The following is a 14,869-nucleotide window of genomic DNA, read 5'->3' as shown; positions in this document are numbered from 1 at the left end:
TACGAACGTTATTAAGGTTCCGATTGGAGGTAAAAAATTCCGCCTACAAAGGGTTATATAGGGTTGGTTTAAAGCGTTCATCCGGTATTAGATAACGTAACGTTTCTGTCCGGAAGCGTAATTTCCTCCGTTTCATAAATAAGGACGATAAAATTCGCCGGAGGAGCACGATTCGACACCGTTCAGGAACGGTGCCGCGCGAATCGACGTGACCATTTCGATATCGTTATAAATCACTGACTCTCGCGATCGATTAGGTGAAAGTATCGTGCCCCGAATGCCCGGCGAGCGATCCATCGCGAGGAAATCGTTCGTGGGAGAAAATTCGAGCCGACGTTCGTGACACGGTGAATATAGTACGTGTTTACTATCGAATGCGAAAGAGCGAACGGAAAATTTATTTTGACACGACGACTGACACAGTGAAAACTGCAATATATCGTACGGCAGATATACTCTGACACGTTGGACGCCATAGAAATCACCGGTGATCGATTAACAAATAAATTTTCTGGTACAAGCTGCTCCAGCAATTAAAGTATCAAGTGGATGAATATTTTAAATCAAATTGAACGAAATAATTTTCTTTTATATCGAACGTGATTGAACAAATTTGATTAACGAAATTTAAAATACAAACCTTGGAAAAGTATTTGTAGTATCAATGTTTTAAATATGTCGACAGCTTTTGTAATAATACGGTTTGTAACCGAAGAGCAAATTTTTCTCATATTTCATGAAATAATAAATTTTCATTTCGTCTTATTTTTATAAATGTTCTCGTAATTATAACAAAACGAAAAATGAGTAATAGACGAAAAGTAGGAATTTGTTATCAAAAATAGTTTATGCTAGCGTTCGAGTTGTCTATTTGATATTCATAGAAAATTATAGATGCAATAGTGCATGAAATCGCGGCACGAAGTGGAGCGTCGAAATAACGCAAATAATGCAATAATAATTAATACCGGTCGATTGTGATATCCCCTTTAATAGACATGTAAATTCTCGTCCTCTGTTGGAATTACATAAGCATCGAGTTCGGTAGGCTCGCCAAGGCGAACGATGCAATTTCGTTTGCTAAAAAATAAGTAAAAATAAAAGTTTGTGATTTCACGGTTCCTCAGGAAAGTGGGACGCTCGTGAGTACTTACAACGGGGACGCTCGATGTTATAATGACACGAGCAATATCGTTTTAAATTTTAATTACAAGCATCGATGATTTCATTTGCCGGTAATAATGGTATCGATGCAATAGGGCTCGGTACATTTTTTAATGTCAATAATATACTCCATCTTTTAGGTTTTAAAATACTAATGGCGATTTAAGGAGTGGAAATATATGATGCATAATAACTTCAAAATTCTACATTTGTAAATTTCTGTTTCAACACGTTATATTGCTGTGTATTTCAATCACCTCGCGCTATATTGCCACAAATTTTTATTACCTCGTGTTATATCGCCACGAGGTTCTTTTGCCTCGAGTTGTACTTCGTGTTATATTGCCACGTGTTTCTACCACCTCGTGCTATATCGCCACAAATTTTTACTATCTCGTATTATATTGCCACGAGGTTCTTTTACCCCGTGTTGTACTTCGTGTTATATTGCAACGTGTTTTTAACACCTCGTGCTATATCACCACAAATTTTTATTACCTCGTGTTATATCGCCACGAGGTTCTTTTATCTCGAGTTGTACTTCGTGTTATATTGCCACGTGTTTCTACCACCTCGTGCTATATTGCCACGTGTTTCTATCACCTCGTGCTATATCGCCATAAATTTTTCTACTTCGCATTATATTGCCATGAGATACTTTTGTCTGGAGTTGTACCTCGTGTTATATCGCCATGTGCTTTTACCATCTCGTGCTATATCGCCACAAATTTTTACCACCTCTTGTTATATTGTCACTAGGTTCTACTACCCCGTGTTACATTGCCACTAGGTTCTATTACCTTGTGTTGTACCCCATGCTATATTGCCACACGTTTTTAACAGCTCTTGTTATATCGCCACTAGTTTCTATAACCTCGGGTTATATTGCCAAAAATTTTTGCTACCATATTTCATATTCCACAAGTTTCTATAATCTCGTGTTATATCGCCACATTTTACTATCTCGATTTATATTGCCAACCTCTTGTTACATCGCTACGAACTTCAAATTTATTAAATCGAAAGAGTTCTCCATAATTGCACAAAGAGCGATTTTAAAAGCTAACGAGATATCTCGTGTTAAGCTTTTCCCCGAACATACTTCGACAGGAAGTGGATGTTAAAAAATCGGAAGAAAGCCGTGTAGGTTTTTATCGTGAGAAAAATTCGTTTCTGTAGGTCGAAGAGGGAGAACGGGAAGAGGGAATAGAAAACAGAGCGAACGAGAGAGAAGGAGAAACAAAAGGAGGAGAGACCTTTTCACGAGAATACCGCGAGCATCGAGGCCACCAAGTGCAGTTAATTCATGCGAACGCGAGCCTGGCTAATAAACTTTTTATCTATAGGGTAACTTTCGGTGTTCCGGAGAGCGAATTACAAAACACAACGTTTGGTGGCCGACTTTACGGATGAATACTCGACACGGAATCGTGTTCTACATACCTATCTACCTACCTATCATTCCTACAGATAACAACCCACTTCTACATTGTCCAATCGATCACGTGCTTCGCTAATCTTTTCTCTTCGAAATTCCTCGAAAAAATTGCTTCTTCTCTTTTTTACAGACGTGCTCCACTTTTTTTAATGATGCAGAAATTATCGAGGCTAATAGTCCTATCTTGCCATTTTAAACCACTTTTGCATGTAAGTTTATTCGAATTTACTCTTTCAATTTTCAACGAAAGAATTACGAAAGAACTTCTGCACTTCATTAAATGTTAGATAAAATAATTGAACATTGGATGAATCCAATTATCTGTTACTACATTCCCAGACGAAGCGAAGGGTTAAAACTCGATATTGTTTTTTGACGAGCTATCGAACGGTACATCGCCAGGTGAAATCGGTTCAAGGACGGTTTTTATTAGGAGCATTTTATCTCGATACATCTTTTGTGTGGTAAATGTATTTTTGATTGATCGCACGAAATCGTGATCGAAGCGTTAAAAAGAGAATACCGGTCGGGTAATTGCAATCGGTTGTCGATCGTAAAAGGTTCGGTGCAGTGTTACGATTGCGCCACCCTCATTTGGAATCGCGATCGCGAGCCTCCGATCCCGTTACGTTTTAACGATCGTGCCTTTTGATCGTCGCGATAACAAAGAACGTGGCGATCTGCTTGCTGAAATATTTCCGTCTTCCCATTTCAATCCTGTCATGTTACTCGATCTTTTTATTACATCGACTCTGCTTCTGCTCTGTACGTTTACGGTATATAGACGAAAATTAAGAAATTTACAAAGTTACTAGTTTGGAAATTTTAGGAGTTAACAGGGAATATATATAGAAAGCAATTTCGAAGACAGTACTTGGCGATATAATAGTTTGATATTATATGTGGTGATATAACGCGAGGCAATGTATTTGGAATTTTTCAGGCACTGAGAAATCTGAGATCTAGGGAATTTCGAGCTCTGAAATTTTTAGGGTTGGGGGATTTGGAATTTTTTAATTTAAGCACTAGGGAATTTAAAACCTTGGAAGTTTGGGGTTTAGGGAATTTGGAATTCTGAAAATTTTAGGGCTAGGGAGTTTGGAATTTTTGTACTTAGGAACTAGGGAATTTAGAACTTTGAGATCTAGGGAATTCTGAACTTTGGAAGTTTGAAATCTAGGGAATTCGAGATTTTGGAAGTTTGAGATCTAGGGAATTTAGGATTCTGAAAATTTTAGGGTTAGGAAGTTTGTAATTTTTTAATTCAGGAACTAGGGAATTTACGACTTTGGAAGTTTCAGATCTAGGGAATTTAGGATCCTAAAAATTTTAGGGCTAGGAAGTTTTGCATTTTCGAATTTAAGAACTAGGGAATTTAGGACATAGAAGTTTGAAATCTAGGGAATTAAAATTCTGAAAATTTCAGATTTAGAGAATTTGGAACTTAAGAACTAGGGAACTGAAGCGAAGGGAAATACTGTCTTTGAAACTTTCGGGTCTAGGGAATTTAGACCCTGAGAAATTTGAGATCTAAGGAATTTCGAGATCTGATCAACTTACGGCTAGGAAGTTTTGAATTTTTGAATCTAATAACTAGGGAATTTAAGTTTAAAGACTTGCTGAAATTTTGAGGACTAGGGAGTTCATTACCTTCAGAGTCTAGATCTAGGGAATTTGGAAATTTGTGCTACAGATACCTTCTAAACCTAGGGAATTTAGAATGTTGAAAATTTTTGCAATAACAAGCTTGAAGGCCTATGTATCTTCATAATTGGCAAATTTGTTAATTATTTATTTAACAATTAATAATGCATGGCGTCAAAATGAAAGGAAAATATTAAATCTGGACATGACGATCGAGGCAAATAATTACGTGACCATTTAATCGTCATGAGTTAATAACGCAGTACACATTAGCCAGCAAAAGTCCGTTGAAAGCATTTTGTTTGCATTTCGCAATAGCGAGAGAGAGAGCTCATTTGTTGGGACTAATTGACGGAAATTATTTGATCCTCTGGTTACCGCTGGTAACGGTAAGTTGAAACCGACCCCCCCGGTAAAAACGGGGATCCAATTAACAGGAGCATTATATTAGTCGAAACACGAGCCCCGTAATTTTTCCGGGCAAATACCTTTTTCGACGAAATCGTTTACACCCCGGGCTCGAGAGGCACGCCGGGGGTAGCGGCAGATTTTGCAGCCCGACAATTTGACCATCGTGCAAAACGTTCAACGAATTTCGCCAACGACAAGCGATTCGCGAATACCCGCCATTTTCGAGTATCGATTTGTCGTGCTCGCACACCCACGCTTGTATGTAGTTTCGGTCGACGATACTGGAAATATTAAAACACGATATTTACCAACGCCACTTGCTGCCCCTCTATCGTCGGGGTCGCAATCTGGACTAAATTCTGAATGGAAAACACGCTCCACTATTTGCTCGATCAAGCATGAATATGCAGTTTATTTTGTCCGCCAGGAGCACCTCTATTCTATCGACGATGCTTCGGCTATTTTCCTTCCTTCGTCTCGAACAACGGAGATACCGACTTTTCTTTCCATCGAAACTTCCTGCTCTAATTATGATCTCGTTAAAACTTTCATCCGAGTAATCGGCGAAAATCCGATGCACATCTGTTCCAACTTTCAATGATCGACTCCCTTTATCGGATAACCTTTGACCCATTATACCTATCCGATCTGTTCCTTCTCATTTTCATAGAGCGAAGGTTACGTTTGTTCGATGCAAATTGAACAAAAAATTCTGTAACCCAGTTTCTTTATAGTTTCGCACTTTGCCTACAATTCTTCGATCAAATTTTTGCCACGACTGCAGTAAACTCGGTATAACTCGTACCGAAGTTGAATATTACAGCAATATTTTGCAGTGTCAAAATCCTCCACATTGTAAAAGTCAGCAAACTTATAACGGGTTATAAATAGTCTTTAAAATATTAGCAATTTTGCGGAGAAATACTAGCGGATTAATATGAAAGTGTAGAAGCGTTTTGCAGCAGCGAGTGTCACAGAAAGAGTCAACGTCCGAATGCAAGGCACAAGATTGAGGTAGATACGTTAACGCCATGAATAATGTTTTTCTAAAAGGCGAAAGCTCTATCGGGACTAGGATAATAGGTATTTTTGTATGCGAGCACTGGGCGAGTCGCGGCTCCCACGGCCCATAATTATGGATAAGAGTAGCAATAAATAACGTACGCAACGCTCGTACATAAAGTCGGCGAGACGGGAATAATTCGTGCATAATTTACTCGTTTTCGATAGCGGAGGAATAGCGTTTTCTGCAGTTCCTAAATCGACGCAGCACTTTAGAAGGAAATCGCGGATACGTACACGGCCCGGGTAGATCTCTCTTTACATATTATACCCCATAGAATCGAAATAACCGTTCAGAGGGATGTTTGCCTCGAAAATACCGGCTGTGCTTGAGTTACGACCGTTTTTATCTCATCCTCTACCGCCAAGTAAATGGCCTCTTTTTTGCATTCGGCTCTGCATGCATCGATGTACGTACTTCTTTTATACGTCCACTATCAACATTTTCTGCACTTTACTCGCGAAATTGCAACATGGTGTTCGCCAACAATCGTTTACAATCGCGAATAAAAAGGTTACAGCATAAATTTGTTCTACTTATTATTCATGAATATGTAAGTGGAATTCTACGGTTAATAGAAAACTTCGCGAGTTTCTAATATCGCGTGTGTTATCAATGCATACGTTATATCGCCACGTGCTGTATATCACCACGCGTTACATCACCACGAACTTTAATTACCTCGCGTTATATCACCACAAATTTCAATCTTCTCGCGTTATATCACTGAGGGTTATATCGTCGCAAGTTTCAATCACCTCGCGTTATATCGCCACGAGTTTCAATCACCTCGCGTTATATCGCCATAAATTTCAATCTCCACGCGTTATATCACCGAGGGTCATATCGCCACAAGTTTCAATCACCTCGCGTTATATCGCCATAAATTTCAATCTCCACGCGTTATATCACCGAGGGACATATCGCCACAAGTTTCAATCCCCTCGCGTTATATCGCCACAAGTTTCAATCACCTCGCGTTATATCGCCACGAGTTTGAATCACCTCGCGTTATATCGCCATAAATTTCAATCTCCACGCGTTATATCACCGAGGATCATATCGCCACAAGTTTCAATCCCCTCGCGTTATATTGCCACAAGTTTCAAGCACCTCGCGTTATATCGCCAAGAGTTTCAATCACCTCGCGTTATATCGCCATAAATTTCAATCTCCACGCGTTATATCACCGAGGGACATATCGCCACAAGTTTCAACCCCCTCGCGTTATTTCGCCACAAGTTTCAATCCCCTCGCGTTATATCGCCACGAGTTTGAATCACCTCGCGTTATATCGCCATAAATTTCAATCTCCATGCGTTATATCACCGAGGATCATATCGCCACAAGTTTCAATCACCTCGCGTTATATCGCCACAAGTTTCAATCCCCTCGCGTTATATCGCCACAAGTTTGAATCACCTCGCGTTATATCGCCACAAGTTTCAATCACCACGCGTTATATCGCCATGGGTTCCCCTTGTCGCATGTTATATTGCCACATACTATATCACCCGATACTTCCATCACCATATCTTTAGTTCACCATGAATATTTATTCCAACGTGTTATATCGCCACGTACCGTATACCCGAGTGATATACCTACGCGTTTCATTAAAACACATAGTATCGCAATATGTTACATCACTACGACTACGTTCTCGCATATTATGTCACTACGAGTGATACAGTTACGCATTATATCGCACTGCACAACGTGCGCATACCATGCATCTGAAATTTCCATATCTTTAAATTTCCCGGTTTCAAATTTATTTCAATTTCATAGAAATTGAAAGGTTGCTAACGGAGTACAATTAATTTTATTCGCGAACAACGAATAAATAAAATTTGCTTGTTGTTCGATATATTCATATTCGGACGAATAAAAGTACCTGTTCCCGAATACATATTTTTCTTTCGCGCACTTTTATTCAGACATTTACGAATCGGTAAAAATTTACTCGATCGTGCAAGCCTCGACAGACCGTTTCCATGTACAATTGTACGCCTCCGCATGAATGAGACACTGCCAATAAATAAAAGCATATTATGACCGGCAGCAACTGGTTCGTAATGCTTTCACCGGTATCTAGTGCAAACTGCTTATAACAGACGCGTTACACTCGCATATTATCCCGCTACCATGTACATCAATATTTTACTAGTTATCGATCTATTACTTTCTCATTGATCCGCTACTGCAACAATTTACTCTTCCTTTCGGTCATACAATTTTCCATACGATTACGCTGCTATCGTATTTACGGTACTCGTGTAGATTTTGTTGCATGTTTCTGAAACGATTATCTGATATAAGGCGACTGGAAATTGTTATACAAAATGTCTTTGTCTCTGAAATTGTTGAGAATATCTTTGACCAGAGTTGAAAAGATAAGAGCTTCAAAAAGGCCCTGTTTTTAGAGCTAAATTTTCTAAGGACTGTCGTTATCTAATAAGATTGAATTTAATAAAAGCATTGTCACACTCTGTTCAATTATTTAGAAATATCGCCGAGAGGACTTCGACCACAAAGAAACCCCGGCGAAGTTCAATGAAATATCCAATAAAGCAAAATGGAGTCGGTGAACCGTAACTTTTGAAACGATAACTTTCATCGGGGTCTAAAAGAAATTCATCCATAAAAGTTGGCGGTATATCGCGTTGTTACACGAGTCACCGAACGAAAGTTGCACTTTGCTAGACGAGTTCCGGTGTTCGGCGTAGGTCGAGCTTGAAAAATTCATAAATCTTATCGTTAACATCTGCCGGTGACACGTTCCCTGGCTCGTTCGTCTTGGCCGTCTCTCGCGCTTCGCCTGTTTCTTTATTCCGTCCGTTCCTTTACTCGCCACTTTTTCCACGAGGTTACCAATTCCCTTCCTCCGCCGAACGAGGGAAATGAGAGATTACAAGGAAAGGTTTACGTTCGGGACAGCAGGTGCGAACGAGCTCGAGCGTCGCGTAATAAAATTTTGTAGAAAGCTCGATGCGTTCGCTAGCTATCCAATGTGTACGCCGGCTCTACGTTTTCTCCGCGAATACGAGAACGTAAAGTCGAGTTGTGGGAATTGGAGAAGTCCATTTGGATTATCAGAATTTTCGATTGGATATGTATATCCGGCTGGATAGATTCTCACGGTGACTTAGGTATATGGTAGCGAAGCTATAATAATTTAATATGCTACGCATTGGCGGGAGCAGATAAGGATAAGGGTGGATAGACTTGCTTATACGGATATAAACTGGTCGTATCCATGCATCGTTGGATAAAGTGTAGAATAGCTTAATCATATTGGACGGTATCGGAACTATCAGACTTCAAATTGCCAAATAACTTAAATCACAAAATTTCAATTTTTCAAATTTTTAAATGTAGAATACATAAATCAAAAATCACCAAATATCAAATCCAACTTCTCTGCATTTTTAAACAGCATAAATTATGATATTGTAATATACCTAGGTTTCTAAGCCCCAAATCACTGAATTCAAAATGTCTGTATCTCAATTTTTATATTTTTAAATGCACAGAATTTTGAACTTCCCAAATTTTTTCAAATTTCTATGAATTCAAAATTCCCTAGACAAATAATCCCTAGATTCCAAATCTCAAATGCGAATATATCCAAAGTCACAAACTGTAAAATTTACTGATCCCTAAATCCCTGTATTAAAATCACTAGAATTCTGCACCAAAAGTTCCTAGATTCAAAAATTCTTAGAATCCCATTTCCTGAATCTCAAATTTTCAAGCTTCCAAATTCATAAATTGGGAAATGTCAAAATCACTAAATCCCTAGATTCCCCAAAATCCACAAATTCCAAATTTTCAAGTCTCCGTCTCTAGTAATTATTGAAAGCATAAATTTTGAAATTCTCGAATCCCTATATCCCACAACCCCTTAGATTCTAAAATCCCTAAATCCCAACATCTCTAGATCCCAAAAATCCCAAAATCCATAGATCCCAACATCCCAAAATCCCTAGATTCCAATATCCCTTGGTCCCAAAATCCCTAGACTCCAATATCCCTTGATCCCAAAATCCCTATATTCCAAGCTCCCAATATCCCTAGATTCCGAAATACCTAGACCCTAAAAATCCCAAGATCCCAAGATCCCAAAATTCCTATGTTCCAAGATCCCAAAATCTCTAGATTCCAATATCTGTAAATTCCAACAATCCTAAAGTCCCTAGATCCCAAAATCCCTAGATTCCAATATCTCTTGATCCCAAAATCCCTAGATTCCAATATCCCTTGATCCCAAAATCCCTATATTCCAAGCTCCCAATATCCCTAGATTCCGAAATACCTAGACCCTAAAAATCCCAAGATCCCAAAATCCCTAGATCCTAAAATCCCTAAATCCCCAAAACTTCTCTACACCCAAACCTCATAAAAATCTATCACTTTAAAAACGTACACAAAAATCGCACCATTTCCTTCACTTTGCATAAACGTTGAAAAGATCTATGTATATCGCCGTAATCGTCGATATATCACAAAATCACGCGAAACAATTAGAAGCGAGGGTCGCGTAAAGGATGGCGTGTCTCACGGAAATAAACATTATATTTACACCGTCACGAGGAGCTTTATAAAGTGCTTGAGGAAAGTTTTCGCGGACGTTCGTGGTCGATTTATTTTAGCGAGCGATGCTCGAGAAACGGGAGAGAATCAGAATAAAACGAAAGTCAACGTCGACTACCAGAACGCGTATCTTTGGCCTCGATGACATAACATCCGACCACCACATGCTCCATGGATCATTTTGTTTTTTAACGTCCGGTCCTGAAACGTTAACGTCCGCCCGACGCGTTGCGAAGATCTTTTTTAACCCTCCGCGAATATAACAGCTTACGAGATCCAACGTTATGCATGCCACGTATTTTATTTGAATTCTCGTTTCAAACAAACCGCGTATTATAATTAGCAGGATGTGTATGCATTTATCCTGCAAAATTCAATCGTCATGTAATCTGTGATTTTCCATGAGCCGGACGTTAATTAATTTATGTTTACTTTGCAGATTTTGATAAACCATACATGCGTAACCATTCGCAGCCAAATAATTACGACTCGATATTTCGGGTATGTACATCGCAATTTTATTGCACATTTAATCGTTCAAGTGTTGCAAATACATCATACAACTGACTATACGATTCTTCTCGAACATAAAATTCATATATGCGAAAAAATAGACGGTGAATAATCGCGCGATAAAAAGTAATTGCAAGAATATCAAACTCTGGCAGAGATGTCAAGAATGTTTATAAAGGAACACTTACTTTCGTCAGAGGAGTGTTTCAACAGCGGCCGGTTTATTTTTCCGTCAATTTAAAGTTACACGTTCCAGATGGTTCTGGTAGCAGAAAATTTCTCACCTATTTTATCCCTGTAACAATAAAGAAAAATTGCTATAATATTTAATAGTACTTCACGAATTAATCGTTTTATATCGCGAGAGAAAATGTGGACCGATCACATCTCGATTAAAAAAGAAAGACGAACTCGCAAAGGAAATTAATCTTTACAAGAACATTAAACAGTCCGTTTCATCGAGAAATTAATCTCTCCTGTTTCAATTAACGAACCGCGATGTCGTGGAGCGTTCTCGGACGCAGAGCGGATTATTTCACGACTTTCACGCGCGACGGGCTACGAAAACGGTTCACTGGCACAATTTAACAAGGACGTTAAAATTGCGGCCTGTTAACATCGAGCAAATTGGTGGCATTATTGCTGGGACCACGGTCAAATTATAACGGCTGCCTACGTTTACAGTGTCCCCGGTGCCGTAAACGTTCGCCAAGTATTTTGAACCTTGTGCTCTCGGGTGCAGTGACGGCTCGCGTGAGGCTGCACCCCATATTTTCGCTCGACAGTGTCGATAAAATTTAATATTGCAAGGATGGCTATATTTCACTCGGAACGGTTTAATAAATATTATTATCGATTTTATTAACAAATATTTTCATCTTCACGTTCTCTAACAAGACTAAAATGCATCGTCTTCAAGCTTTGCCGAAGGTTTTATTAAAAACCACTTCACATTTTCAAAAACAAAAACAATCTCGCCCGTACCACAAAGTAAATCAGAGACGACACTCTTTGTCGGCACCTTTGATCTCTCGAAAACTGTTCCTTTAAATTGGTTGTACAGAGCGGGAAATTTAAATCGAACAAATCTACTTTCACGTCAATCTCTAATAACTTAGAATGTATTTGTAATAAATTTAAGATGAGCCTAAAGCGAATCTGGTCATCATCGCTATTAATTGTTTATTCGCTCTTACAATACAACGAGTCAATAAAACTTTCCCTAATTCTCTCTTCATACAGTAAAGACACGTACGAACGTTTGTTTCCTCGAGCGTAATGTTAAAACAAAGTCTGAAAATTTCCTGGAGCAACAACCCCCACTAATTTTAGCTACGAGCCGCCACTGCTCGTGCGTCCACTTTTAGTAGCCCCGGTCTCTTATACTCGTATCGCTGCTCTCGGCTATCACGAAGCGGTGTTACGCGATACCAGCCGCCTATTATTTTATTACGTTCGTTACGTCGAGGAGAGTGGAGAAAAAGAAAGTAGGAAGACATTTCATCGCGGCTCTAGTGGATTCTTTACGGAAGTTACTTAACTGCAGTGTAATTAACATACTCGCTAGGTGGTCAAATAACTTTGGTCGCTGTAATTATTTTTCGCTGGAGATAACTAGAAACGTGCATATATTGTATAGAGAAATTGTAGAGATTGCAGAGATACAAGAATATCGAGGTCTAGAAATATTGAGAAGTTGTAACTAAGGATATTTAGATTGGGAGATATTGGAAAATACTGAAATCTAGGAATATTAGAATATAGATGCCATAGGTGTATATTGGAGTTTGGGAATAACAAGGTGTTGAGTTCTAAGGATACTGAAACCTAGGGATATTCGGATCTAGGGACACTGGGATCTGTAAATATTCAAAGTTAGAAATATTGAAATGTTGGTATAATGTCTTGGTCTAAGAATCACTGGAATTTAGGGATAATGATAAATTTCTATATAGGGATATTCAGAGCAAAATACATATATCAGGATCTAGGTATGCTGGAATATAGAGAGTTTTTAAGTTTAAACGTCTAGGAGTATTGAGAATAAATGCATCTATTAACAATACTATCCTCATAAATGATCATCCTCAATAATCCATTTCAATTTAATTAAAGATCAGAAATAATGCGACTTCGCACAATTCCTAATGTATTAACCGCGTTATACGCGAGCTTATCGCATATCCATAGAAACACCGTAGAAACTTCGATCAAAAGCAGGTATCACATTTTACACAAAGGCAGAACAGCACGTGTCCGAGGGAAAGGGTCAGAGTTGAAGAACGCGTCGTCACGGTAACAGTATCTCGATTTTTCGCCGACATCCGCCGCATTTCCCGTCGATCCATCGATCGTCCGCCGTCATCGCAACGCTCTCGGCATCCGGCGACCGCCGCGAAGCTTATCGTCGGCAAAACGCTTAATTAGCATAGAATCAATTAGCGGTGATTAGCATTCTTCGCGAATTAATTAGCGCTAATTAACACCTCCCGAGAGTCCTACGATCCATCGGCGATGTGACAAGGAAATCGTAGTGCGTTTCGTGTCGCTTTATCGCGGTCTCGCGTTATCAGCGACGACCGCCGCGCCGTGTGTCACGTTCAACGAGGAACATGATAAACGACTTCGTTTCCGTTCGTTCATAAACCGCGATGCTTTTGATCGACCATCATCACGCGACAGACATTTTTCACCATCTTTAACCCTTTGAGCAACAACGCCGCTCGTACGCGCACTCTATCAACATACGCGATTCTCTTTTAACCCTTTCATTGCGTGGATTATATTTAACGCGTCGCTTAACGCTCTCTATTATTGCCGGAGCTTTTCGTGCAGTCTGTTCAACTTTTATTGCTAGGAGAACATCACGCTGTCGAGCTTTTAAGAGCACTGATATACACTACACGCGATACTTACGCTGACCGCATCACGCGCTGATAACATGATTTATTGATGTCTCGGTGATGTCAAAAGTAGGAGTGAAAAATTCAATATTCTTAACCCTTTGTGCTGGAACGTAATTTGACTGTTTGCAAACAGCAACTTTAAAACTTAATTAAAAAATGAAACGAATTCCCTTGAGGTTATTATTTCTCTATTAATAATTTCCACTATTGTTTGTTTCTCTATGTTTATACATCACACGTGTCATATTATAGAATCAGTTAAAAAATGCTTATTTCAAATTATTGTATTAAATAAAATGGTGACTGAGAGTCACCCCTCGAGCGCAAAGGGTTAAAACTAATAAAATTGTCATCTGAATATACGAAATATTAATCACAGAATATGTGGCGCAAAATTAACCCATGATCAATACTAAATTTACAATTATTATTTTTATTGAACGAAGCTAAGCGCGATAAGGGAAAGTTATTTATAAGCAGGAGTAATTATACGTGTTCGACGATAAGAAACAAACGTTGTCCCTCGCACGATTTCGTAATAATATTTGAGCGAATCCTTTCATGGCCATAACCGCAAATTCTCTCGGATCTAGAACGTAACACGTGCGTTTCATGAACGTGGGAAACTGAAAAGTAAATTCAGCCGAAAGCAGTTTGCAATGATGTTGTTCCGAGCGAATGCTAGAATACACGAGAGAAACAGAGACTGCGAACGAGGCGATAAAACGATAATCATCGGTCGAAATTCGTTCGGCAGCGACTCACGGTCGCGTAGTTTCGTTCTATTTGTAGAAACCGTAGGTGAAATTGTTTTAACGATCGATAAAATCGGAAAATCCATTCGGTTGGCCAATTAACGTCTAATTAGAGGCTGCCCCACGGGTACAAGGGGGATAACACTCGTCCGTTTCGCCGTTCGTATTCAGGAATTTAGGACACGGGATCGGTTAATTCAGCCCGGTGAAACGGAACAGATGATTAACCCAGTTTTAGGAAAAGTAAGTTTTACCAGGTTAATAGCTTCCGGGCTGATAACACTCCGGAGAACACGCATTAATTCCGCGACAGATCAGGATGATTAACGTCGCCCTTGCTGTTACCTTGTTCCATGGTCTCTTCTCTTTAATTCGTAAC

At 39.2% G+C, this 14,869-nt stretch overlaps 1 protein-coding gene across 7 annotated transcripts in view; it reads right to left on the bottom strand.

Annotated features, from left to right (window-relative positions):
- The window catches only part of LOC100877696 (uncharacterized), a 186,010-nt gene that overhangs the window by 146,391 nt on the left and 24,750 nt on the right, over window positions 1-14,869 (bottom strand). For 6 of the 7 annotated variants that reach the window (XM_076533469.1, XM_076533476.1, XM_076533459.1 and 3 more), the window contains exon 2: window positions 11,018-11,124. The exons of the other annotated variant lie outside the window; for it this stretch is intronic. The gene's annotated coding sequence lies outside the window, so the exon portion shown is untranslated. The remainder of the gene's footprint in view (window positions 1-11,017; window positions 11,125-14,869) is intronic. 7 annotated transcript variants of the gene reach the window in all.

The sequence above is a fragment of the Megachile rotundata genome, chromosome 1 (genome assembly GCF_050947335.1).
Source record: "Megachile rotundata isolate GNS110a chromosome 1, iyMegRotu1, whole genome shotgun sequence".
NCBI classification, from domain to species: Eukaryota; Metazoa; Arthropoda; class Insecta; order Hymenoptera; family Megachilidae; genus Megachile; species Megachile rotundata.
Note: the sequence above shows the minus strand (reverse complement) of the source record. Positions and strands in the feature narration are given on the sequence as shown.